Here is a 27,995-nt window from a genome sequence, read left to right on the forward strand (position 1 = left end):
TTCAGGAAGTTGGGTGAGAACAGCTGCTAGGTAATAGTCCTCAAAATCTATGGATCCCACACCTCCAGCTAGTTTGTGTTTAATAAGCTTTGAGTGGGCACACCAAGGTCGTTTACCCTTCCAGAGATGTTGGTTAAGAATTGTCTGTAGGGACCTGAAAAAGGATGTGGGAATAGGAAGCGTTCTGAAAAAATACAATATTTGTGGGAGGCAGAGCATTTTAAAGGCTGCAAGTCTACCTGACCAGGAAAGTTCATGTTGTGTGATGTGGTGGGAGTCCGAACGAATCTTGTTAAGGAGGGGCTGAAAGTTGGCAGAAAAGAGATGTTTAATTGAGCGGGTCAGCTTAACCTCAAGGTAAGAGATTTCTTTGTCAGCCCAGGTGAACTGGTGTTGCAGTTGTAGTAGGTTTCTAGTAGTGGCGTCCAGGTTGATGTCGAGTATAAACGATTTGGTCGTATTCACTTTATAATAAGATACATTGCTAAACCAGGTGAGCAGTTTCTGTACTTCTACCAGGGAGGAAGCCGGGTCCGTTAGAATTAAGATTACATCATCCGCAAAGAGACTGATTTTGTGGGGGGTCTGGCCAATTTTCATACCGGAGATGTAAGGGTTGGTTCTGATATGTTTTGCAAGGGGTTCCATGACCAAGTTGAAGATGAGAGGGGATAAGGGGCAACCTTGTCGCGTACCATTGGTAATGGGGAATGAGCGGGAAATCATATCTGCTGTGAACACTTGGGCTGAAGGGGCTGAGAACAGTGCCATAATGGCGTTAAAGCGGGAGTTCACCCAATTTTTTTTTTTTTTTCTCTTTTCCCCTTAGATTCCTGCTCGTTTTGTCTAGGGGAATCGGCTAGTTGTTTTAAAATATGAGCCGTACTTACGGAGATGCATCTTCTCCGTCGCTTCCGGGTATGGGTCTTCGGGAGCCGGCGTTCCTTCTTGATTGACAGTCTTCCGACGGTCGCATCCATCGCGTCACTAGTAGCCAAAAGAAGCCGAAAGTCAGTGCGGCTCTATACTGCGCCTGCGCACCGACGTTCGGCTTCTTTCGGAAAATCGTGACGCGATGGATGCGACCGTCGGAAGCCTCTCGGAAGACTGTCAATCAAAATAGGAACGCCCAGTCCCGCAGCCCATACCCGGAAGCGGCAGAGAAGATGCATCTCGTAAACGGTAAATACGGATCATATTTTAAAACAACTAGCCGATTCCCCTAGACAAAACGAGCATCCATCTAGGGGGAAAAAGTGTCATGTGCGGGTGAACCTCCGCTTTAAGGATGAAGCCGTGGAAGCCAAATTGTTGGAGCACCGATCTGAGATAAGACCAGTGCACTCTGTCGAACGCCTTCTCTGCATCCAAAGAAAGGAGCAGAGAAGGCGTTCAAGTCGTTTCTGCATGGTGAATCAGATTCAACAATCTTCTAGTGGCATCCAAGGCTTGTCTGCCTATGGTGAAACCGGTTTGGTCTCTGTGAATGAGGGTGGGCAAGACCTCCTTCAGTCTGTTTGCTATGGCTTTGGCGTATATTTTCAAATCTAGATTTAGTAGCGAAATTGGGCGGAAGTTTTGAGGTACGGTCGACTCCTTCCCTGGTTTTGGTTATTGTCACTACAAGAGCGTTTAAAGATTCAGGTGGGAAGAGGAGGCAGCGCTATTGAACATGTCGGTGATGTGTGGGATTAAGTGGGCACAAAATTGTTTGTAGTATTCTCCCGGAAGACCATCAGGTCCAGGAGCTTTGCCTGAAGGAAGTGACCTAATAGTCCTAATAGCGTTTAGGGACAAGATTTGTTCACCGGTTAGCGTGGGCAGTCGAATGCTTTGGAGAAAGCGGTTAATGTCGTCTTGCGTGGGTTGTGGGGGTCACTATTCAGGTTGTAGAGATCCTTATAGTAGTCACTAAATGCGTTAGCTATGTCTTGGGGGTTCGTCAGGGACCTATTGGTATGCGGGTGAAAGATTTGTGATATATTGGCCTTGGAGCGCCTACTTTTTTATACGTTGTGCAAGTCTTTTTCCAGCCTTATTGGACGTGGAATAAGGAGTAGCCTTCAGTTTCCTTTGAAGATATTCAAAGGAGTGAAGGAGTAGTGTTCGGAGCTCTCGCCTAAGGGACATTAGTTGGTCAAGCAGTGAGGGGTGAGGACTGGCCTTGTTTTGTGTTTCTAAGGATGTTATTTGAGATGTTAATTCATCAATGCGCTGCGTCCTCTTCTTTTTATGTACAGAACCTATTTTCATCAATACACCTCTCATATAAGCCTTGTGGGCTCTCCACAGTTCCCCAGGGTCCGACACTGAGCCTACGTTGAGTGGCCAGCAATCTCAATTGCATCTTCATGCTGCAAAATATAATTATTCGCTCTCCACATAAAAGTGTTATGGGGTCGCTTGGAATTTTCGATTGTGATCGAGATTGGGGCATGATCTGACCATGTGGCAGTGTGGATCACCAAGGCGGAGATTTGCTGTAGGAGCTGTCTGTCTGTTAGGAACAGATCAATGCGCGAATACGAGTTGTGTCTGGGGGAAAAAAAAAGTGAAGTCCTTTTCAGTTCCGTGATGACATCTCCAGATATCAAATAAGTTGTGGGAAGAAAAAATGTTCTTCAGCGGAGTGGGAGGCATGGAACATATGGGGGATGTCCGTGTCCGATGGGAGGAGGTGCGTTTCTTGGGTGAAGACAATATCACTGTGAAGAGCCTTAATGGTTTTCCAAAGCGAGTGTCGTTTAGCCGGGTGATTAAGCCATTGACATTTAATGAAATAATGTTAAGTGGCATCTTGAGTGTTCAGTGCGGATAAGCGATAGGCAAAACACTTACAGTTAGGTGGCCTGCGTATGTTGACCAGAGATGAGGGGACGGACAAGGGAGACCAGCTAAGAACCAAGACACTTCTGTGGACTGGAAGCTAGAGCTGCGGATAGAACAATATGTTACTGCAGGATATAAAGCAATTCGTTGACAGTGCTTAACCACTTCCATACCGGGCCTATTTTGGCACTTCTCTCCTACATGCATAAATCATAATTTTTTTGTTAGAAAATTACTCAGAACCCCCAAACACTATATATGTTTTTTTAGCAGACACCCTATGGAATAAAATGCCGGCCATTGCAACTTTTTATCTCGCACAGTATTTGCGCAATAATTTTTCAAACGCCTTTTTTTTTGGAAAAAAAAACGTTTTTGTGAATTAAATAACAAAACAGTAAAGTTAGCCCAATTTTTTTGTATAATGTGAAAAATGAAGTTACCCTGAGTAAATAGATACCTAACATGTCACGCTTTAAAATTGCGCACACTCATGGAATGGCGCCAAACGTCAGTACTTAAAAATCTCCATAGGCGTCGCTTATTTTTTTTTTACAAGTTACAAATTTAGAGTTACAGAGGAGGTCTAGTGCTAGAATTGTTGCTGGTGCTCTAACGCACGCGGCGATACCTCACATGTGTGGTTTGAACGGCGTTTACATATGTGGGCGGGACTTACGTGTGTGTTCGCTTCTAAACGCGAGCTAACGGGGATAGGGGTGTTTAATAAAAAAAATTCTTATTATTTTATTTTTTATTTTACTCAATTTCTTTTATTTTTACACTTTTTTGACTTTTTTTTTTTGATCACTTTTATTCCTATTACAAGGAATGTAAACATCCCTTGTAATAGGAATGGTTTGTGACAGGTACTCTTTATGGAGAGATGCAGGGTCAATAAGACCCCACATCTCTCCTCCAGGCTGGAAAGCATTAGATTGTGAAACAAAAAAAATTCACCGATCTACTGCTTTCAGCCGCGATTGCGGCTGTGTTTACATTTCAGGACCCGGGCGTGACGTCATAACATCGCGCCCGGGCCTCCGACGATCATAGAGATGACTGGTAGTATACTCTATGGTTTCCATCGAACGCTGGCGGATCGTTTCTCCGGGTCTCCGATGGCAAAGGAGAGCCCGGAGAAGCACCGGATGGTGGCGGGAGCGTCCCCTCCCGCTGCCTATAAGAACGATCAAGCGGCGGAACCGCTGCTATGATTGTTCTTATGGTGCAGGGATTCGCCGGCTGAAGAGATGGATAGCTGAATGATGCCTGTGGCTGCAGGCATCTTTCAGATATCCCCACTGAAAGTCCAGGACGTCATATGATGTCCTTGGGCTGGAAGTGGTTAAGAGAAGTTGTGGGGCAAAAAAAAAACTGAACAAAAAAGAAAATAGAAATAAAATCAGCACTCTGGGAGGCGAAAGACCTCGAATTGACAGCTGAGCGACAGAGGCTGTGGAATATAAGCGTCGAATGGTGCCGTAACAGAGGAGGTGGAGTTGACCTCAACCGCGACCTCCGGCAGGGGGTAAAACAGTCTAACCCGGCAGGAGCTGAATCAACGAAGGAAATTGTCAGTCAGGACCCATGGGAGAATGGTCAAAGTAAGTGGCCCATTGTTGTGCAGAGGTTCACGATATTTCCACATTGAATTCAGATTCCGGCGGGAAGAGTTGATATCACTGCGGGGTGGAAGTGGGCTCAGGCAGGATACCCCATGTGCTTAGGAGGTGGAGACCCTTGTTGAGGTCATTGATCACGTGGGACTTTCCGTTGTTGGTGACGAGTAGCGAAGCTGGATATCTCCATTTGTATTGGATATTGTGATTTTGGAGGCCCTTGGTGACTGGACTCATTTGTCTCCTCATTTGGAGGGTATACTTGGAGAGGTCTGGAAAGAATTGGAGTCCTGTATAGGGAGCGGGCAAGGGGGTCTTAGCTTTACCCCCGAACATAAGTCTTTCCTTGATGTGGAAAAAGTGTACTCGCATCAGTACATCTCTGGGTACAGTGGCCGCAAGGTGGGATGGCTTTGCGATCCTATGGATCCGATCAATTATTATGTCGCGGGGAGGTGCCTCCGGGAGTATGAGGTGAATGAGCTCTTTGGCGTACTTAGGGAGATCTGCAGGTAATATGGATTCAGGAACCCCTCTGAGTTTAATGTTGTTCCTGCGAGATCTGTCTTCTAAGTCTGCTAGCTTGGCACGCATCCATGATTGTTCCTCACGTTCAGCATCGTACACATCAATAACACCATTCACAGTTGAGGCACATTCAGTCATGCTGCTTTCTATGTGGGAGACTCTGTCACCCAGTGAGTGGATGTCTGAGGTGATCTTGGTGAAGAAAATGGAGAGGTCAGTCATCAGGGAGGATTGCAAGGACAGGAGCATGTCCTTTAGTGTGGAGTCGAGTACAGGCTGGCCTGAGGTGGGGAAAGAGGCCATAGATGTGTGTAAGGCCTGGTTGGAAAGAAAAGCGGGGCCTCAATTAGTAGTGTAGCCAGCCGGCTCCGCGGCGCGTCCAGCCGCATTTTAGCTTTAGCTGGGCTGCTGGTGAGGGGGTCTCTGTCCGGGGAGTGATCGGAGGGTACAGGGGGGGGTCTGGCTGCCTAATCCATCCGGAATAGCATCCGGGATATCGGGGTGAGAGCCCCGCAGCGCGGCCTGGCCTGGCCGGCGCCATCTTTTACTGCACTAACCTTCCCCGCCGGCTTGAAGGAGAACTCTGTGAGTTTCTGAGGCTTGTATTCGGTCAGCCTCTTCCTCGACATGTTTGCTGTGCTCCTGGGTGTCTCAGGAGCAAGGATGGTGGTGGATGGAGTCGCTGTGAGGGCCGTTGCAGCTGTGTTGTTCTCCCTGGGCTGACGAGCAGTGAAGCTAAGCTGCCATCTTCAGCTCCGGTCGGCCACGCCCCCGGAAAGTTTCCGGTATTTTAAGTCCACACTTCTCACAGGCTCGCATCACATGCCCCCCTTTAATAGCCTGACTGCAGTGTCATCTGCAAGGTCTGGGGTAGCTGACTGTGGTAATATTGATAATATGGGTAGCTGACTCAGACTGTGTGGTAATATTCATAATATATTATAAGGGGGACACTGACAGTGGTTGCCGGTATTTTAAGTCCACTCCTCACATGCCCCCCTTTAATAGCCTGACAGTCAGACAGGATATTAAAGGGGGGCATGTGAGGAGTGGACTTAAAATACCGGCAACCACTGTCCCTTATTATCAATATTACCACAGTAAGCTACCCCAGACTCTGGGTAGCTGACTGTGGTAATATTCATAATAGATGGGTAGCTGACAGGCACTGTGGTAATATTCATAATAAGGGACAGTGGTTGCCGGTATTTTAAGTCCACTCCTCGGCTCACATGCCCCCCTTTAATAGAATGACTGCAAGGTCTGGGTAGTTGACGCACTGTGGTCACTGGTGTTCATGATATTTTATGTACATTGTACACACTCACTGCTTAACGCAAGGAAGCTCACTCAACTCAATGTGTTTTGGAGACTGGAGTGGAGTCGTGATCGGATCATGCTGCCTGCTGCCTGCTTGGCCTGCTTCTCCTTTCATTGTCCAGTCATAGAGTGGGTGTGGTGAGGAGACCTACCATATATATAAGTAAAAGTGAAACTGCAGGACTTGACTTCCTTTTGCATCTTATGTGAAAGCTTGTGGGTCATTGTGGCTCTTTCTTTGTGTCTTTTCTGAATTATGTTGAATTCCACAGTCTCTCCTTGTCCTCTGCTGTTGGGAGCCTTGATATTTGCTCTGTGTTATTTCTCTCTATTTGGAGTGATGTCAGGGGAATAATATTTAATTTCTTATCCTGTGGCTGATCCTGACGAGGCGGTTGTGAAGTACAATTTATTTTTGATACTTTCTGTCTTTTGTGGATGGACTCTGTTTATTGTTTTGTATTGAATGTTTTCTATGTTCTTCTTTTTTGAAAATTCAATAAACTAGAAAAATAAAAAAAGTGAAACTGCAGCAGAGAAAGATCAGATCATTTCCTCTGCCAGACAGGGCTGTGCTGTGTAGCAGAGCTGTGTAAGTTTCAGGATTGGATGCACAGAAATACTTTGGCAGGTAAAATAACTCTTTTGCAGCGTACACACGATTTGACATTCCGACATCAAAACCGTGTTTTTTTTTTTTTTTTCGCTCAAACTTGTGTTGCATACACACGGTCACACAAATGTTGTCTGAAACGCGGTGACGTACAACACTACAACGAGCCGAGAAAAATGACGTTCAATGATTCCGAGCATGTGTCGAATTGATTCCGAGCATGCGTAGGATTTTTGTGCGTTGAATTGTGTACATACGGGCGGACTTTCCATCAAGAACTTTTGTTGTCGGAAAATTTGAGAACCAGCTATCAAACATTTGTTGTCAGAATGTCCAACAGCAAATGTCCGATGGAGCCTACACATGGTTGGATTTTCCGACAACAAGCTCACATTGAACATTTGTTGTCGGAATGTCTGATCGCGTGTACGCGGCATAAGGGTCTATACCAGGCAGCACGCTAAAATTAAAATCATGCCAGATGTGTATGGGCGGCAGGAAGTGGTGCTTTACTTTATTGCAAGGCACTGTTTGCCTTCCTTTCTTTCTTTTTTTTTTAAAGCGGAGTTCCACCCAAAATGGAACTTCCGCTTTAAGTGCTGGTGACCCCCTGACATGCCACATTTGGCATGTCATTTTTTTGGGGAGCAGGTACCCGGTTTTTACAGGCACCTAGTTCCTACTTCCTCCCCTTGTGCCGGAAAGAAGTTCACCTCTCTCTCCCCCCCCCCTCCCTGCAATCTTCTGTGATACATTACAGGTCTCAGAAGATTGCCCGGCCAATCGCAGCATGGCTCGCGCATGTGCAGGCACCCACAAGTTAGAATGCTGGCGCCGCAGAGATGAGGGGGGGGGGAAGAGCGAGGCTTCATGTGCCCGCATCGCTGACCCTGGGACTGGTGAATGTCTGATTATTAAAAGTCAGCAGCTACAATTTTTGTAGCTGATGACTTTTAAATGAGTGGCACGCCACCCTAAGTAAAACCTTGAATTGCAAGCATAATTTGTTGCAGAAACATGCTTGTAATCCAAAGCAGTCGTATATCAAAGCAAATTTCCCCATAAGAAATAATGGAAACTCAGATGATTCGTTCCACAACCATCATAAACTTCCGCTCTGCACAAAGTCTGCTTGCATGGAAGCCCTTAGTGACATGAGCATGTAACATCTGAAATAGACTGACCTGTGGAAGGGAATTGTGCAATGGGATTTAGGAAAGCATCAGGAGAGTGTTGTGGTGAAGGATTAGCCACATCCATAAGAGGAGAGGAGTTGTCTCGTCTCCAGAGTTCTTGAGCTGTAAGGCAGGCTCTAGAGGTCCTAAAGCCGGCGGTGCATTACGTCTCCCGTCGCCTTTTTGGTGAAGCCCGCGCTGCATCATCGGATAGAAAGCCGACCGTTTTTGAACAGTGCCTGGTCTGGGCGGCGTCTCCGCATACCGCAGCAGTCACCGGAGATGAAGGACATTTGTAGTCTGTGCAATTATCGGCTGGAGCTATCCTGATGCTGTGATGTAGATGCCGGTTCCCTGAGACCATGCGTTCATGCTGTTTGGCAGTTTTTGAGCAATAGATAGCACTAGGGAGAGGAGGGGTGGAGAGCTGCTGTTTGAGCAGAAAATGTTTGATAAAATGCTCATAAAATGCTCATATCACACATTTTCAGGTGTTCTTATTGAAGTCTATAGGTTCCAATCTGTCCAAAAAAAAAGCTCACTTTTTTGAGCAACAGGTATTTTGCGTCAGGCAACAGAATGCTCACACTGGGACCATTGGAATTAATGGGATTTGGCTTGCTGAGCGTTTGCGTTGTAAACTTACCCCCTTAATAACAGGCCATTTTTTGTGATACGGTACTGTGTCGCTTTAATTGAGTCAGTCGCGCGACGCTTTACCCAAGCAAAATTGATGTTCTTATTTTTATCCACAAACAGAGCTTTCTTTTGGTGGTACTAGATCACCCGTTTTTTTTTTTTGCGCTATAAACAAAAAAGAGCGACACTGGCAAGGAAGGGGTTAACATCAGGGGCAATCAAGGGGTTAAATGTATTTCTTACAGGTGTGTTCTAACTGTATGGGGGATGGACTGCCTGGGGAAACACCCAGATCCGTCTTCCTGCATAGGCAGATCCCTGTTCTGTCACTGCAGGGAATGATCGCAGGTGGCCGGCGGACATCGAGTCCTCCCCACTTGCTGATTGGCTCCCTCCACTGGCCAGTGGGCCACAAGATAGAGTTCCCGAGCCAATGTACAATGACGGCGATTCGCAGGAATGAGCCCACCTGCCGCAGTGCAATAACTGCGGCTGGTTGGCAAGTGGTTAAAGAGGTCCTGTCATGCTTTTTCCGATGGAAAATTCCATCAGATTTTATTCCAATCCGAAATCTGATCGTTTGTACGCGGCATAAGAGTCTTGGGTGGGATGGGGTCTCCAACCCTGTGTCTGGGTGTTTTGGACAGCCAGCAGGGTGTGTGCCCACACAGCCCATATAACGAGGGGCTGGTGAGCAGCTTGCTGCTGTTTGAAGACAGACCCCTGTCAGGAAAACTATCTGCCTTATGGGAAACTGCAGCTCTGGGTAAGCGGGATTCTATGTCCAGGGGCTGGAAGAGTGCTGGAGAGTCTGGAAGACTAAGGGGCTGGAAGGAATGAAGAAGTCTGTTGGGAGCATGCAGAGGTACTGCTGACAAGAGAGCCAGATGACTAGGTATGTTTTTCATTTATATGTGCTAAGTGAAGTTGAAATCCAGGATGGACTTTTGTTTTTTCACTTTCAATAACGCCTGTGTGACATGGACTCACTGCTTAAAAAAAAGAGCATCTACCACTCAGCTAAACACCCCCCAATATCAACACACACACTACAATACATGCATATTCCCCATGTTTTACATCTTTTGTGACCCCGCTAGTACAGAATATGTCCAAGATACGATCTAGGAGGGCTAATTGGACTGTGAGATAATACAGGGAGGTCTAAATTTCTGACATGATAGAATATTTTTTTATTGACTTATCCAACAAATATAACAAAACGCGTTCATTTGTATATTTAACAGACCAAAACACACCAAATGTGAGACGTTCGATGTTGGGGTTTACATACACTTTGTAATAGTTTGCATTCATATAGTGCGTTAACCTGCATTGCATTGTGGCAGTTAATTTAAATGACAAATTAAAATGCACAGCACTGTCACCATGTCAGTGCGTGATGAAATGCAAGTGCATTGGGTGTGCTATTCATAACTGCAGTGCCTTGCCATCCTAGGCTACAGGGATGTGTGTTTCTATTGATGCACACAGCGCAGGACGGCACAACTCGAGCATATAAGGGTTGCCCCATATGATGCTGCAAGAGAAAGGAGCCACTCTGAAACGGGAAACCTGGAAAATGGTCATGGCACCGCCTTTAACAGAAAAACAGGCAAAGATTAAAAAATAAAGAAGCTGCATACTTATTAAGGGATTAAAGGGATTGTAAACCCTTGTTTAAAAAAAAAATAACAAACATGCCTATACTTACCTGCAAGTATCGTTTTCCACAGAGCAGCTCTGATCCTCTTCTGGGGTGCTCCAGGCCCCTTCTCTTCATCAGTTGCCCCCACAGAAAGCCACTTTCTATGGGGGCACCCATAAAGGCTCGCTCCTGAGTCCCGCTGCTGCGTCAATTGACACACAATGGGACTCAGCCCCGTCCCCCACTCCTGTGTCACTGGATTTGATTGACAGCAGCGGGAGCCAATGACTCCAATCTGTCCAATGAAGCGAGAGACCACAGCTGGAGCCGCTGCTGTTGTGTACATCGCTAGATCAGATCGGGCTTGGGTAAGAAAGGGGGGGGGGGGGTCTGGGGGGAGCTTCCGCACAGAAGGTTTTTCACCTTGACGCATTCGGGTGAAAACTTTGAGGCTTTACAGCGACTTTAAAGCAGCTAATGAAAGCTGATTATTATCACTTTTAGACCCCTTTCACCAGTGTAAAAGGGGTCTAAAGCTGTAGTAAAGTGCTGGCTTTTTTTTTCTTTTAAACCTGCAAAGAAATGTGCTAATGTGCATCGCATACTAGCACATTATGTGAAACTTACCTTAGAATGAAGCCCTCCAGTGGCGCGATGTCACCACTGAAGGCGCTTCCATCTTCACCCGGTTCCCGCAGACTTCAGCTGTGAGTGGCCGGAGCTGTAATGAAGTTACTCCCACACATGCGCGCGGGAGCCGCCATTTATGCCACGGATATGCCGTTCCTTCAGATTGCATGTACCGTTGAAGTCACCGGCTGCATCTACAGTAAATATCTTCTGTACGGTGCATGTTTAGGAGATATTTACAGTATCTATAGGCAAGCTTTATTATAGGCTCACCTATAAATAAAAATCGTGCATGGGTGTTTACTCCCACTTTAAGTGGTCATGGGCTAAAACATAGCTTGGGAGGAGTGCCACTGAAGCTATTTGTGTGCATCCCTGACCTTCATCACAACAATGTGTTGATTTAGTGTAATAAAAGACACATTATATGATGACAAATGTATTTCCGGACTTAACTTCTTTCAAATATGAGCACATTCTTTAATCATACCACACAGAATAGAAAAAATGTCTGTAGTGCTGTGTGTTTAGGAGTGTTTCCAGCAGCTGTTTCTAGGCTGCCACATCATCAGTTCTGTGATACCACAGACAAATTCAGCTGGATTGCAGTTCAGTCCCTCCCTGCTGGACCATGAAAACTTGCTGCTATTGTCAAGTTTTGTAGGTTAGCTAATTCATTTATTTGGACAGTATATTATGTAAAAATTTGGAAAATAACTATACTAGAAGTATAGATAAACACTGCGCTACTATAAAAAACTTATAAAATGCAGCCAACACCACGGAATGGATCAATTCCGAAAAACAAACAAAATAAAACATAAAGTGTAGCGCTAATTATAAGTGAGATAAAGGATTGGGTATATTAATAATTAACCAATCATTGAAAATTGTCCGTATGAAACACATTAAAGTAGTCCATAAAAAACGGTGAAAAAATTAATAATAAATGAATCCTCAAAATTCAGTTCACAGTGGATAAATGTGCAAAATAAACTTCAATAAAGAAATGGTAATAAATCCTCATAGGTAAAAAAGATGTATAAATCCAGCACCGAAATGAATGGAGGCTTACCAGAAGCTGTGGACCCAGAATAGGCATATACCTAGTGGGTCATTTGCGCTTTAAAGTTGATGAGGTGAAGTCCAACACAGGATCAGGTGAAAGTCGGTTCAGAAGCACCTTGTATTAGGTTGTAGACGTTCATTTGTAAATCCAAGCCTCCGAGCCACTGTCAGTCGTTGTCTGATATCACTCACCACAGGCTTCACTGGTTATAAAATTCAGTGTCCATGGGGTTGCTGTCTCATGACATTATGACATGATATTATGTAAAAATGTATTGTGGCTACTAAAGGAAAATTGCAAAACAAAATATACAGCACCATTTAACTTGTCACGTTTAAAATGTGTTCTCTGAGTTTTCCAACATATAATGGAAAGTGACAGAAAATAAGAGCACAATATGCGTCCGGTCTTCTAACCTCTCTGCTGTGGTGCGCTGTGATAAAGTTTGCTGCAGTAAGGCAGCTTATTTATTTAAATGGGCTGACAACACACCAGAACAGAAATGGATACTGTTAATGTGTCTTTTTCTCCAATGCAGTGCATCATGATGTATGGTAGAGCTACTCTTCAAAGAACTCCACTACCTTGGCCTCCAAGAATCAGCTTTTTTCTGTTGCTCCCATCACAGTCTTATTCTCTCCACTTTCTCTTTCTGTAAGGTTCCCCAAGGCTCTGTTCTTGGACCTTTTCTCTATCTACACCTCCTTTCTTGGTCACGTGATAATCTCTTATGGCTTCCAATACCATCTCTATGATGATCACTCCTCACCTCACTCTTTCTCTCAGTCTCCTCTCACATTACTAATTTACTAACTGACATATCAAGATGGATGTCGCACCACTTCTCAAACAAAATCTTATATTCACAACCCCCCCCACTCATGCCGTCCTCACAAACTTTTTTATGAAGATTAAAAATGCAATTATCAGTCCTTTTCCTCACGCCAGGGTACTAGGTATAATCCTAGACTCTGCCCTGTCCTTTCAGCCCCAAATTCAATCACGGTCAAAAGCTTGTAGACTTCTCCGTAACATCTCTAAAATGCATCCCTTTTTAACTAATGAAACCACCAAGCTACTAATTAATTTCTTTTTTTATTGTCTGTGGATAAGCTGGAGAAGATTGGCTCAAAGGCTTGGCATGCTTGTCAATACCCTGCATTGCTACAATCATTTGCCGCACATGAATGTTTATTCATGGCGCACGCTTGCGCGCACTGCCTCTTGCCACATGCAATAAATCTTGGCGCCCTCTGGCCTTTATAAGGATGACAGTTGCTGACAGACTTCGCTGACTGGTCTTGTACTCTCTCATAAGTGTTCCTGTGTGCTTGTTACTTCTGGATCGCCTGTTACCAACCCAGCTTGCTTCTGGACTTCCCTTTGCTTCTCTCCTGGCTCTGGCCTCAGCTTGTTCCATGGATCTGTTCCTAATTGCCTCCTGTGTATGACCCTGGCCTGGCGCAGATAATGCTCCTGTTTACTCCTATTCTTGACCACTGTGCTCTGACCTTGACTTCCATTCCTGACCACATCTCCTGCATCATGCTGCCAGCTGCTTTGAGTGTCCAGCTTCTTTCTGAAGAGGCATCACCACTGCAGATCTATCTCACTGCCATACAGCTGGCTCAGCATCTCCAGGGGTGTTGTGCACTCAGCCGCAAGGGTTCAGTGTAATGCGCGTACACACAATCATTTTTCAGCCTAGGTTCACACTGCTGCGAATTCAAAATCGCGGTAAAATGCGCGATTTTACCGCGATTTCGAGGCTGCGATTTTGCCGCGATTTCGGCCGCAATTTAATGTAAATAGCGGCCTGAAATCGCAAAAAGTAGTACAGGAACTACTTTTTGAAATCGCAGATGCGGGGTCGCACTGATTAGGACAGTGCCATTGCCGACAATTGCCGCCGATTTGAGATGCGATTTGACATGTCAAATCGCATCTCAAATCGTTCCAAATCGTACCCAGTGTGAACCAGGGCTCAAAGTTTTTCAGGCTCTAGAAAAAAACAAAGTTTTTTTCAACTTGATCATCAAAACGTCCTTGCCTACACACGATCGTGAAAAAAAAATGCTCTAGCAAAGCACGGCGACGTACAACACGTACGACGGCACTATAAAGGGGAAGTTCCATGCGGATGACGCCACCCTTTGATCTTCTTTAGCTGATTTTGTGTTAGTAAAAGACGATTCGCGCTTTTCTGTCTGTTACAGCGTGATGAATGTGCTTACTCCTTTACGAACGGTAGTTTTACCAGAACGAGCGCTCACGTCTCATAACTTGCTTCTGAGCATGCACAGATTTTTCACGTCGTTAAAGCCCACACACGACCATTTTTTACAACCCGAAAAACAACAACGTTAAAAATGTCGTTAAAAAATAGAGCATGTTCGAATTTTTTTTTTGCCCGTTTTTCAGAACCCGAAAAATGCTCTGGAGCCCACACACGATCGTTTTTAATGACATTAAAAAAAAACTTAATTTTTTACAACCCGAAAAATGATCGTGTGTACGCGGCATAAGGAGTCAGAAGTATCTGTGCATTCCTTGAATGTGCTTTGAGTGCAATTCACAGAGGTCCTGTTGCCAGTGTCAATTACATCTGCTCTCTGTTTTTTTCCCCCTGGCCTGCCACATGGATGTTTGTCTCCTCAACTGTATATCTTCCCGTAAAAAAACATTCAAGGGGAAGAGTTAAGCCCCTTTTTAACTTATCCAAGGGGGTAATTAATGAGAAGAGGGCTGCAAGGGAAATTATGCCCATCATTTTGTCTTTAATCTATATTACTGTAAATTGTAATGAACTTCTTTCACAGTTGAAATTCTTTGCGCAAAACAGTCCTTTTTTATAATAATCAGATAAATGTTTCTTTCTCACTTTGGACTTAAAATTAATTCATTACATTGAGAGCCCATTCACACAGGGTCAACACGACTTATAGCAAGACTTTGGGAGGCAACTTGGACACGACTTGAGTATGAATCATCAGGCAACTTACAAGGCAACTTCAAGTCGCCTCCAGGACAGGAGGCTCTCCAGTGGCCAATCAAACAACAATCAGCTCTGTGGGAGGGAGGGGTTTGCCTGAGAAATGTATGTTATCTTCCTGTATTGTTGCTTCAGTTAAGACAGTGATCCGACTTCTGAGGCAACTTCCATTGAAATCAATGGGTACAAGTTGCCTAAAAGTCTGATTAGTACAGGAACCTTTTCTGAAGTCGGAGCGACTTCAGTAGTGTACATTAAGACGGTTCCCATTAACTTCCATTCATTTTCTCGACCGCGCTACTTGAAGTCGGATCCCAGGTCACCCCAGTGTGAACCGGCTCTTAATTATACTGTTTTGTCAATACTCCCATTGAAGTTAGTTCTATGTTTGTTGTTTGATTACCTTTTAGTAATGTAACTACATAATGACGTTGTGTCTGCAGCCTGTAGTTGAAATGTGTTTTTGGGTAGTTGTCACGCTGAATTGTTACAAGGTACTATTTGTTCTATATCTCGGATTACTTTCTACATCCATCTGTCTTCCAACTAATTTATATCCTACAGATGGAATAACAATTTCATCAGTTCGTTTCTTTAGAAAACATGAATTTCATAGAAAAGTCAGTGGTCAAGTTGAGGTCAGTATTTTTTGGGATTTATCATGATGAGCTTACAGTATGGCATGTGCACAAAAACTCCCAACAAACTATATAGTTTTTTAAAATCTAGGATTTGTAGAAATAAAAAGATGGTAATGTTGTTTTTGGACATCTCCATGATAGTTAATAGCGCACACAAACTCAATTTTAACCCTTTACCACACTTTGGTGGTGGGGTGGTCTTCTGGCTACTGATCTGTAGTCCAGACTGAAAGCTGTCTGCGACAGATCAGTCTTTGTGCTAAGAGTGCACAGTGAATGCGTGCTCAGCACTCAATCAAGGACCACCCATCTACGCATATGTGCAGCAGCGGGGGTTAATACCGCACCAGATTCGGCCGCTAGCGGGGGTTAATACCGCACCGCTAACGGCCGAATCCTGTGGAAAATCCGACGGTATAGCGCTGTTTTTTTTTTTAGCGGCGCTATACCGCCACCGGGACTAATGTACCCAGAAATAACAAGACTTGAGACAGGGTAGTACAATACATCAGTTGGTACACAAATCAGCATAACAGTGTAATCCACAATGTGTAATGTCAGTGCACATGTACAGAGGATAAATTAACCTGTTTGTCGTTAGTAGGCAAGCTTGCTGAAGGTGGGAAAAAAAATAAAAAACAGCATTTTTGTTTGCACACAATTGGATGATATAAATCAGCAGAGCTTCCCCTCATTTCAGGTCTTCCCCCTCAGATCTACAGTGACTGCACTTGCAGTGCAAAGTGGATTTGCCTTTAGTAAATCAACCCCTGTGTTCACAAACCATTTTGCACTCTTTGGAGCACCTGGTGAACTTTAATTGCTACATCCTTTGTTTTTGTTATGGAAACATATTGATCTTGAATTTACACAATTTGTATCACAAATATTGTTCATATTTGGATTGCGTGCTTATTTTTTGTACATGTATCACTAGCTGGCAAGTTCCCGAATCCCACTGCTGCGTCCATTTACACAGACAGCGGGTTCCGGCCCTGCTCCCCGCTCCCGTGTGACTGGATTTGATTGACAGCAGCGGGAGCCAATGGCTCTCGCTGTTATCAATCTGTCCAATGATGAGAGAGACAGCGGCTGAAGCTGCTGGGCTCATGTCCATCGCTGGAACGGATTAGACGCAGGTAAGTAAAATGAAGGCTCTGGGGGGCAGAGAGGTTTTTCACCTTAATACATAGAATGCATTAAGGTGAAAAACTTTGAGACTTTACAACCACTGTTTGGTATCATTCTGTTTCTAAACAACTCTGGTTGCATTAAACATACATTTGATTATTTGTAACGAATATATACCTACGTTAATTCGTGTGTTGTAGGTACTGGGAGTTCAGCTTTAATAAAGTAATTTCTCAAAATATAATGTAATTTTGATTCTGTAATGGGAATGCCAGGAATGTACTTTTTCTTGGCAGATTTGCTGTACAGAAAGGGGATCCCATTCCTTCTACATGGGTATGAACACACGTACACAAGGTGGTGCTGCAGTGTGTGTGTGAGACGTAGTTCAGCCTCCATACAAATGAGCCGGAGACCAGCCGCTGCCAAGTGGTTTCACTCAATTTGACACTAAAGTATTTGTCCTCAAAATTATATGTGCCTTCAAATTTAAAATGTCATCTAAAGCTCTGCTGCAACACATCTTTGAATAAAGCAATCTTTGAAGCTGTCATTTACACATTTTCCCTTTAGGAACTCCTTTGCCTTTTTTACTTAATCAGCATTCACCCGATTTCATGGAAGGGGTTAATGCCTAGAAAGCTTTGTGAACATTCCATTTATTTGGCGGGACTGCTTATCTTATGTTATTATAACATGTCCAAAAAAAAAATCTATTTTGTAACTCACCATGATTTTGGCAGATTATTTCTGTGTGAAGGCGACACCAATAAGCTATATATATATATTTTTTTTTTTTTTTTCAGCTTCCCTTGCAATATTGGCTTACTATGTGACTTCAGATCTTGCGTCTGAACAATCTAATTATGTGCTAGATTTAAGCTGGCCATAAATGGATCGAAACAGGCAGGCTGATTGTACCCAAGTACATTTTTATAAAATATAATTACTGCCAGTGGCTTTGTGCTCTGCCAGCAGGGAAGGCTCTATGTGCCCCCCAGCTGGAAGAACATATTAGCGCTGCGGGAGTGATTCCCCCCCCCCATCAACATGTCCAGCGATTTTCTTTCCTTCCACCCATGGTGGAAAGTTTAATCATCTCTGGGCTGCCTCAGAAAAACAATGATGAGGACTATGTCTTCTACTACAGAAATAGTGTTTCTAGTGTCCCATCATTCTCTGTTTAATAAGATCAAATACAATTCCTAGATGCATAGTGTTCCCTGTCATTGCAATGTACACGTTGCAGCACCTAAGAAACCGGCCTACTTATACCAACTTTCCATTCCTCTGCTCCTTCTCTCTGCTGTCCTAACCCTGGATAAAGCAGTATGCCGATTGGTGTCAAAAACGGCATTATGGGAGGAGTTCACATTCTCTCTCCATCCTTGGGAACATCAGATATTTTTTGGTAACGCTGATTATTAAGGGAGCATGGGGAAAGCAAGTATAGGTCAATTGGAGAGTTGCTTTTAAAGAGACTCTGTCACGTTGCCTTAATTGGACAGAACAAGAGTCTCTTTTAAAGGAGAAGCATAGCCAAAGCTTTTTTGTAGCTGTACTTCTGCTATGGATTACATTCTGCACTCCTGTGATCCTTCTTCAGGCTAAAGGTGGGCTGTTGGCTGAAGTTGAAGAACCAGTCCAGGCTCTGAAAAGATCCCAACAATATGATGTACCGCAGGGAGACTGAGCCAGCCGATCCCACGCCCTCTATGACCCGGAGCTCCATTGAGCGCTGGAGAGGCAAATCAGAGAGGCGTTGACTGACATTCCTTGGCTCCCTGAACGCTGAGAACTGATCAGCGGTCTTTGATCGCTTAGTTCTCAGTCGTAGAAATGGCAGGGGACAGATGCAGCATCGAATCAATGCTGCATCCACCTAGGTGAGTATAACTTTTTTTTCCTTAAACCTGTACTTATTTTTTAAATACTTACCGCAACTACAAATTTTAGATTACTGAAAAGTAGCTTAGGGTAGGTCAATGGGATCTGTGAAGATGGACCATTTACAGAAGAGCAGATCAGATATCAGAGCAGACCGCAGATCTCACATTTACCGTTTAAAAGCAAAAATAAATACATTTAATTTTTACTTTAACCAGTTCCCGACCCCCGCATGTACATATACGTCCACAATATGGCACGTACAGGCACATGGGCGTACATGTACGTCCTCGCCTATTAGCGGGTGGGGGGTCCGATCGGGACCCCCCCCGCTACATGCGGAGGTCGGGTCCGCTCGGGGAGCGATCCGGGACCACGGCGCGGCTATTTGTTTATAGCCGCTCCGTCGCGATCGCTCCCCGGAGCTGAAGAACGGGGAGAGCCGTTTGTAAACACGGCTTCCCCGTGCTTCACTGTGTCGGCGCATCGATCGCGTCATTCCCTTTATAGGGAAGACACGATCGATGACGTCATTCCTACAGCCACACCCCCCTACAGTTGTAAACACATACTAGGTGCACCCTAACTCCTACAGCGCCACCTGTGGTTAACTCCCAAACTGCAACTGTCATTTTCACAATAAAGAATGCAATTTAAATGCATTTTTTGCTGTGAAAATGACAATGGTCCCAAAAATGTGTCAAAATTGTCCGAAGTGTCCGCCATAATGTCGCAGTCACGAAAAAAATTGCTGATCGCCGCCATTAGTAGTAAAAAAAAAAAAATTAATAAAAATGCAATAAAACTATCCCCTATTTTGTAAACGCTATAAATTTTGCGCAAACCAATCGATAAACGCTTATTGTGATTTTTTTTACTAAAAATATGTAGAAGAATACGTATCGGCCTAAACTGAGGGAAAAAAATGTTTTTATATATGTTTTTGGGGGATATTTATTATAGCAAAAAGTAAAAAATATTGCATTTTTTTCAAAATTTTCGCTCTATTTTTGTTTATAGCGCAAAAACTAAAAACCGCAGATGTGATCAAATACCACCAAAAGTAAGCTCTATTTGTGGGGAAAAAAGGACGCCAATTTTGTTTGGGAGCCACGTCGCACGACCGCGCAATTGTCTGTTAAAGCGACGCAGTCCCGAACTGTAAAAACACCTTGGGTCTTTAGGCTGCATATTGGTCCGGGGCTTAAGTGGTTAATAAAAAAAAAATCCCGTCCGTCTGCTCGAGGACTGGAAGTGAAGTCAGAGATAGCTCCGGTCCTCTAAGGGCATAGAGCTGAGTGGTGGCTATTTGCCCTCACTCGGCTTTCTGCCTAGGCATCGGCCGCATTAGATCAGTTCTGAGCTTACTGTCGGCTCCAGTAAGCTAAGAATTGACCGGGAAGCAGGTAGGGGGCACCTCTCTCGCCGCCTATAAAAGTAATCCCACACCGCATCCACCGATGGGACCACTTTTATCCAAAAGCCGGTCGCCTAGGGTTATTGCAGCTAGGTGCTGCCATAACAGCAGTATTTAACGTCAAAGTAATGAGGTTAATTCCCAGTTAGGTGGTCGGCAAGTGGTTAGGGAGGAACCTCACAAATCCTGTAGCTGCTGTCTTTTAAAAATTAGGTAACTGCTTGTCTATTGTATCACAGCTGTCCCCCCCCCCCCCATTGCGCAGCTCAGTCTGTTCCTCGGGGGACATATGACTCAGGTGGGTGTGGAGGTGGATGGGATAAGCAAGGTCAACTCGCCTTTGCAAGGATTTCAGGAGCACGTACCAACATAAAATGGTACTTCTACAGCCCCCCATACCCTGCCCCCGAAAACATTCTTCACTTTGAGTGAAGTTCCGCTTTAACATGCACTCACTTAACACCAATAAAGCCTGAAATGGAAATCCTCAATATGCATCTTATCATTGGATGCTAAATATGTATCAGAATGTATCTCTTTTGAAGACTGTTAATGCAATACGTCTATGTTTCTAATCCAAGCCTTAAAGAAAAAATTATTTAAGTTTCATGCCAAATCATTTGTGTTTTGAGCTTCAGTCACAGGTTTCCTGTTTGTTCAGTTGTGGGAATATGAGAATTTGCCAGTATGCTAATATCAGTACAGTAATTATTGCACTTTTAAAAGTATCTAATTCATCTTGAACTGCATTTATAGTTAGAGGTTCTTCACCCTGGGGAAAAAAATAATTAAAAGTCAGCAGCTACAACTCCTTTAGCTGCTGACATTAATAACGGGATACTCGCCTGTCCAGGGATCCAGCGCCTTCCTTACCCAAGCCGGATCTTCACTAGCCTTCGGGTTTCCAGTTTCAGCATCTTAACTGCAGGCAGCCTGTTGTGCTGCTTGTGGCTTCACAGTCGGCTGTGCATGCTTGTGCCGTGTTATGCTGTGCTGGAATGGTCCAGCAGTCTTCTGGTAACTGATGTGTCCCAGAAGATTGCAGGGAGGAAGGCGGAGAAAATAACTAGGTACTCGCCCCCCCTCCAAAAAAAGTGTCCAAGGGAGATTCCAATAAGGCCCCCCCTGCTCCATGTTTGGGGGAAACAAAAATAAGTCAACAGCTAAAAATACTGTAGCTGCTAACTTTTAATATAAGGACACTTAAAGGGGTTGTAAAGGTACAATTTGTTTTCCTAAATAGCTTCCTTTACCTTAGTGCAGTCCTCTTTCACTTCCCTCATCCTTCAATTTTGCTTTTAAATGTTCTTATTTCTTCTGAGAAATCCTCACTTCCTGTTATTCTGTCTGTAACTCCACACAGTAATGCAACGCTTTCTCCCTGGTATGGAGTGTCGTGCTCGCCCCCTCCCTTGGACTACAGGAGAGTCAGATTGCTCTCTACGTTGCAGATAGAGAAAGGAACTGTGTGTTAGTGGGTGTCCTGACTCTCCTGTAGTCCAAGGGAGGGGGCGAGCACATGTTGCCCAACCTGCTGTAGCAGCAGTAGTCATGTGTCAGGTCCTCAAGGACCAGGTAAAACAGGGGCTGAAGGATCTGCCTCCAGAACAAGTCAAATTATGGGAGAATTTGCCTAAAGCCTTATGTTTTACAATAGATGCTATGAGAGATTCGATTCAGCAAGCATCTCATCTCGCACTCCAGCTGGTGCATATGAATGAATGAATGAATGAAAAAACTTATATAGCGCGGCACATGCGAACTGAATCGCTTCTGGGCGCTTGATGTTTCGTGTCTCATGACATCAAAAGAGCAGAGTTTTGATCTGTCTTCTGAAAGTCAGGTGGTTTTCCTCCAACCGAATGCTGGTTGGTAAAGCGTTCCATAGTCTCGGACCTTGAAAAGCAAACCTTCTTTCTCCTTTGGACTTGTATTTGGTTTTTGGCACCTTGACCAGATTTTGGTCAGTGGATCGCAGAACGCGATTAGAATTGTGAGGTTCTATCTTGTCGCAAAGATATTGCGGCGCCTTCCCATGGATGCACTTATGTGTCAGGCAGAGTGCTTTAAATACAATTCTGTCTTTTACTGGCAGCCAGTGAAGGGTTCTCAGCGAAGGTGAGATTGATTCCCATGTCCTTTTCCCAGTCACCAGTCTGGCGGCCGTATTCTGTACGACTTGCAGACGAGCGATTGGGTACTTTGGGAGCCCGAGGTAAAGGGCGTTGGCATAGTCCAGTCTGGAATTCACGATTGTTCCCACCACGACTGCTACGTCTTCTTTGGGGATAAATGGAATAAGTCTGCGTAGTAGGCGCAACAAATGGTGCGATCCGCTGACTACTGACCCTATTTGTGCGTCCATTGTCATGAAGGTGTCAAAAATGACTCCTAGACTTTTGACTTTGGAGCTAGGGGTGATGATTTGGCCCAGAATGGGCGGCGGTGTCCAGGTTGTTGCCAGTTGACTCTTTCGGCTGGCGTGAAACATAAGAAGTTCTGTTTTGGAACTGTTGAGTTTAAGATAACTCTTAGTCATCCAGTTTTCTATTGAAGAGAGACATTTCTCTAAACTGAGATGATGATCCTTTTTGTTGCAGATGCGAAAATACAGTTGCGTATCGTCTGCATAAGAGTGATAGAGTAGTTCTTGGCTACTGATAATATCAAAGAGAGGGCGAAGATAGATGTTGAAAAGCACCGGCGACAGGGGGGATCCTTGGGGGACTCCACATGGCACCGTGCGTTTTTCCGACGTGAAAGATCCCAGTTTCACTGTTTGTGATCGGTTTTCAAGAAAGGAGGAAAACCATGGTAAATCACCTTCTGCGATTCTGGCTACCTCGGCCAGTCGCATCAGTAACATTTTGTGGTCTACTGTGTCAAAGGCTGCGCTTAGGTCCAGCAGAACCAGGAGACAGGATTCTCCCTCGTCTGCGGCCTCGAGGGCATCGTCCCATATTTTGAGTAAGGCCGTTTCTGTCCCGTGTCCGGGACGGAAACCTGATTGAAATGGATCGAGTAGATTGTGGGTATCCAGATGCTGTTGCAGCTGTTGTACCACTACTTTTCTCCATTATCTTGGAGAGAACATTTAGGCCTGTTATGGGGCGGCGGTGAGTTGGGTCCTTGGGATCCAAGTTAGGTTTTTTCAGGATGGGCTGGATTGTGCCCTCTTTCAGCAGGGATGGCACTATGCCTTCCTTAAATGACTGATTTATAAGCTGTGTGATGGGAGGCGCCAGAATGTCGGCGCATTCCTTCAGCAGCTTGGTGGGAATGATGTCATTGGGTGCTGTGCTGTTCCGCAACGCACCAATGATATTTTTGGTGGTATCGATGGAGATGGGTTCCAGAGTGAACTTAGTTGATTGTAGAAGGTTTCTGTTGGTGTTTTGTAGTTGATTGAAGAGGGGGCTGAGGGGGGTATTATTTTGCAGAATACTTACCCGGATTCTTTCGATTTTGTCGATGAAGAAATCCGATAGTTCATTACAGAACTCTTGGGTGTCTGAATTGGGGACTTCAAGACATCCCGGATTCATGGTCTGGGTGACCATCTTGAATAATTCTCGGGGGCGGTTCATGGCGCTGTTAATCGTCATAGAAAAATGATGTTTCTTTGCTTTGAAGATTTCTTTATGATATTGTGTTGTTATTGCCTTGTAGATGATGAGGTGATCTTCTGAAGGGCTTCTTTTCCAGGCGGCTTCCGCCCTTCTGCGCTCTTGCTTCAGTAGGGACAGCTGGTTGTTGAACCAGCCGGACTTTTTTTTCCGGATGCAGACTTTGCGTTTCGGTGCTACTAAGTCGGCTGATTGTAGCAGAGCGGCATTTATGGCATCCAGTGTATCTGAAGCTGTTAACTGAGGATGAATAGTTTCGATTCGGTTTCCCAAGGTAGATTTGAAGAGTTCCGAATGGAGCTTCTTCTGAGATCTAGCCCAGTGTATTGTCACCGGCTTGGGTGCTTTTATCACTGGTGGAATTTTGGAAATTATGAAACTAATTGCATGGTGGTCTGTCCATGGCAAAGGTTCATTTCCCAAAATGTTTATTTTCAGATTTTGTCTGAAAATTAGGTCGAGTGTGTGACCTGAAGCATGCGTGGGTCCGCATATAAGTTGCTGTAGTCCTAACCCTTCCAGGTGGTCGATGCAGGCGTCCGCAATGGGATCCTGTGAGGAGTTGGCCCACAGATTGAAGTCCCCGAGCAGCAAAAGATGTTTGCTGTTAAGGGTATAAGTGGATATGAACTCCGTTAATGATGGTAGAAGCTGCGATTTTGGCCCAGGTGGCCTATAGCAGAGGAGAATGTGAACAGTCTCCTGGGGGTTAGTTTGAAGTTGAAGAGTAAGGGTTTCCATAAATGGAAGAGGATTTTGAAGGACCGGCTTAGTGATTGCAATATGAAACTTATGGATCACCGCCAGGCCTCCTCCTCTTTGCCCTATTCTGTTTTCCGTTATAATGCGATAGTTTTCTGGCACCAATTCTCCGAGAATGGTGTTGCAGTCGTCTGAAAGCCAGCTTTCTGTGATAAAGAGGCAGTCTAGATCGTTTTGTAGTAAGAAATCGTGGATTTCTGATCGGTGTTTTACTGCCGATCTTGTGTTGATCAAAGCACATGATATGTGCTTGAGCTGGGTTAAATGGCTGAAATTTTTGATGGTCGATCGTTGATCGAATCTCAAAAGTTGGTCTATTTTTAAGGCCTTTTTGGTGACGGCTGGTAATACTGTTGCGAATTGTCTCAGACCCCAAATCGTTTCTGCAGAGTATCGCAGTTTAACCATTGTTGCCAGTCACCGGGGGGGGGGATTAATTGCAATAGAGGGAAGATTCGCTGAATCCTCTCGCTTGGCCTTGGTCCAGAGGAAGGCAAAAAAACCCTGGCAGTGCTAAGCCAATTTGCTGCCGCAGGGAAAAAAATTCCTTCCCGATCCCTGAAAGGCGATCGGACGAAACCCTGGATCAAGTACTGTTTGGAATGGGGGGAAGGGGGGGAAGAAGGGTGTCACTGTAGCTGAGGAGTACCAAGATGGCCACAGGCCTCAGGTTTGGGGGCTGTTTGGCTTGGTGGGTATGAGCTGGTTGTTAATCCAGGGGAGGATGGGATCCTCCAGGGATAGGGGGATGATCCCTGACAATTCCAGGAAAATTTCCAGGCTGTCAGTGCTCCTTTTTGCAGCGCACCGCTAGGCCGCGGCTGAAGCCGCGGTCTTTCCTAATTGCGGCGGCCGCGAATAAGGCCTGGTCTGGCGCGGATGCGGGAAAGAGCCGCAGATCGCCAGAAAAAAGCGCTGCTATGCGCGGCGGATGGCCGGGGTGATTATGGGTGACTGATTGGGGTGCATGCGGCTCTAAGAGAAGGTAAACAGCCACAATTTGGATCGCTGGAGTGGCTGTCCTGAAAAGGACGGTCACTAGCGATTCCTGGGGGTGGAAAGATGGCCCTGAAAGACAGGGTCTTACCTGAAGAGAGGGGCCCACGAAGGGAAGGAAGGAGCCGGTCCTATGGGCTGCAAGTTGATTCATGCAGCAAAGATTGTAGGAGCCTGCCTGTCTGCGGTGTCTAGCTGGCTATCTGTCTGGTCCCTGGAGAGAGCAGACTCGTCGGGAAGCGTCCTACTCCCTCACTGAACTGACACTGACTGATTATCCAGCTAAGCCTTGTCAGCTGTGATGAGCTTGGGTGTGTTCCTCTGGCTTCCTTCACCTTCCATATGCTCAGAATTATTTGGCTAAAGGATTAGTCAGCAGAGGCATCGTGCAAAAAACTTTTCGCCAGTTTCCCCTTCCATGGCGAACACCTCTTTGGGGAAGATTTGGAAAAATATATCCAAAAGATATCGAGTGGGAAGACCACTCTATTACCAGAGAAGAAGAAAAACAAGCGACCTTGTTTTAAACGTTCTCTCACCGGTTCCTGGTAAATCTACCTCCAGCCAGTGGCAACAGCATTTTCAGCCAGCCACAAAGGCTAAAGAAGACCAGGCCCAGAAAAACAAGAAGCCGTGGGGTTCAAAAGCTAGCAAGCAAAACCCCAAAGCCTCTTTATGAAGAGGCGCCCCCGCTCGGCTGAGTGGGGGGGGGCGGCTCCGTCAGTTTTCAGCGGCATGGCAGACAGAAATCCAGGACAAGTGGGTAGTATCCACAGTATCTCTAGGGTACAAGCTGGAATTTCAAGAGATCCCATCTTCTCAGTTCCGAAGCTCAAGGCTCTCCAAAAATCCACTAAAAAGAGCGTCCTTCAAGGGATTGGATCACTTGCTGTCCCAAGGGGTGATCACAGAAATACCCCTAAAGGAGCAAGGTTCAGGGTTTTATTCAAACCTCTTTGTGATTCCAAAACCAAACTGAGATGTCAGACCCATCCTGGATCTAAGATCTCTAAATCAGTTTCTGAACATTCGCCATTTCCGAATGGAAACTATTCGATCAGTGGTCGCCACCCTACAAGGCAGAGAATGTATGGTGTCTATAGACATCAAGGACGCATATTTACATTTGCCTATCCATCCCGGTCACCAAAAGTTCTTAAGGTTTGTGGTAGAACATCGCCACTTCCAGTTTGTGTCTCTGCCCTTTGGTGTGGCTAACGCGCCCCGGGTATTTACAAAGGTACTGGCCCCTCTGTTGGCAAATCTCAGAGCACAAGGCATAGCGATAACAGCCTACGTAGACAATCTACTCTACTTGTGATAGATCAGTCAGTGGCAGAATTAGATCTCGCTGTGCTCACCACAATAAAATACCTGGAGCATTTAGTATGGATTGTAAACTTACAAAAATCCTCAACAAGCCCAAAGAAGGGTAGAGTATTTGGGAATGATCATAGACACAGCCCAAAGCAGGGTATTCCTGCCAGAGCCAAAGATTAAGTCTCTAAATGACCTGATCCACAAAGTCAAGGCAAAGAAAAGAAAACATCTATTGGCCTTTGCATGAGGCTATTAGGGAAGATGGTAGCCTCCTTCGAGGATGTCCCTTACGCCCAGTTTCATTCGAGACTACTTCAAGGCAGTATTTTAGCTGCCTGGAACAGGAAGATCCAAGCTCTAGATTTACCCATGCGCCTGTCTCCACAAGTGCGCCAAAGCTTCAGTTGGTGGTTAAAAACCAAGAACTTATATTTTGACATGGGCAGAAGAACATGTTCCTTGTCTCTCTGCAATATTCATTCCGGGGGTAGAAAACTGGCAAGTGGACTATCTGAGTAGCCAGCAGCTGTCACCAGGAGAGTGGTCTCTCCACCCCAAGATCTTTCAGGCCATATGCCAGAGATGGGGGACCCCAGATGTAGACATGCTAGCTACCAGGTACAACAGGAAGTTGGACAACTTTGTATCCAGGACGATAGATCCTCTAGCCCAGTGTTTCTCAACCTTTTTCCAGTCGGGGCGCCCTTAAAAAGTATTTTCAGTCTTGAGGCACCCCAGTCCAAGGCTTGGTTCACATTATGGTGTGTCGCAGAACACGCGCAAAATCACACTCATTCCTGACACACAGAATAATGCTCTGCTCTTTAGAGGTACCATTAATTCTTAATGGTACACCCACACATTGGAAAATGTCGGGTGCTTTAGCTGCAGTGCAATTAAAAAAAAAAGAAGAAGGTTGGGGACTTGTTTCCCTGCATTTTTGTGGGTACAGAAGCCCATTGAAATGAATGGTCTGCCCTACATGCAGCTGCACAGATGTGAACCAAGGGCTTGTTAACATGTCAAAGGGGCGGTAAAACCACATGGTTGAGACGTTTTTACCACCCCCAACTTCTCTACCTTTAGCTGCAGAGGCAGCAGCTGGGGTGTTCACATGCTGTGGCTGCAACTGGAGGTATACCGAGGGTGA

At 45.1% G+C, this 27,995-nt stretch overlaps 1 protein-coding gene across 1 annotated transcript in view; it reads left to right on the forward strand.

The window, feature by feature from the left end:
- The window catches only part of SRFBP1 (serum response factor binding protein 1), a 153,873-nt gene that overhangs the window by 5,330 nt on the left and 120,548 nt on the right, over window positions 1-27,995 (forward strand). The window lies entirely within an intron of this gene.

The sequence above is a fragment of the Rana temporaria genome, chromosome 1, assembly GCF_905171775.1.
Source record: "Rana temporaria chromosome 1, aRanTem1.1, whole genome shotgun sequence".
Classification (NCBI taxonomy): Eukaryota; Metazoa; Chordata; class Amphibia; order Anura; family Ranidae; genus Rana; species Rana temporaria.